We start from the raw sequence: 929 nt of genomic DNA, 5'->3' as shown, positions 1-929 counted from the left end.
GCATTGCCAGTGGAGGTGATAGACGTGGTCACGATAGCGACATTTAATATATATCATGACAGATTACATTAATGGGTAGGGAGCAGAGGAATACAGATCCTTCGAAAATAGGTGACAGGTTTAGATAGAGGATCTGGATCGGTGCAGGCTTGCAAGGTCTGAAGGGCCTACCCCTGTTCTGGAATTTTGTTTGTTCTTGGTAAATACTGGCGAAAAGTGTCGGTACATATTTGAAAGGAAAATGAAAACAAGGCCAAATGTGGCAGTGTGAAGGTGTGGACAGGATAATTTATTGGAGAGAACAGAAAATTGACAGGGAGACGAAACTGTTACATTGTGTCTGCCTTCACGGACGAAGATCCAGAAAATATCCCAGAAATACCATCGGACTTTTATAACTAAACACTAAAATCATTCATACTGGTGACTTGGTAGTATATGATAACATACCTAGATTGAGGATTGATAAATCTGAAAGACCAGATGTACTTCATACTGCAATTTCAGAGAAAGCAGCAGTACATAGACGGATTGGATTGTGGATGACTGTATTTATCCGTATTCAATTTGAAAGGATATAAATGCATTCCAACGATTTTAGAAGGGAAGAAGACGGAGAGTGGAAAACTACAGACCAGTTTACTTGTGATCCACAGGAAGTAATCTTTTGCATTCTATTTTATCGAATGTGATATTGGACACTGAGAAAGTAATAGCAAACTTCAAGAGAATTATTCTGCATTTGTGAAAGGGAAGGTATCATTTACAAACGTTTTGTTTGAAGATATATCTTGTAGACCTAAACATAGTGAAGCAATGGATGCGATATAGTCAGATATTCAGGTGGAGTTTTAATCAGCACATACAGTAAGTTAACAGAAAACATTAAAGCAAAGGGCATTTGGAGGAACATATACAAACGGGGAAGG

This window comes from Chiloscyllium punctatum, chromosome 18, assembly GCF_047496795.1.
Source record: "Chiloscyllium punctatum isolate Juve2018m chromosome 18, sChiPun1.3, whole genome shotgun sequence".
NCBI lineage: Eukaryota > Metazoa > Chordata > Chondrichthyes > Orectolobiformes > Hemiscylliidae > Chiloscyllium > Chiloscyllium punctatum.
Note: the sequence above shows the minus strand (reverse complement) of the source record.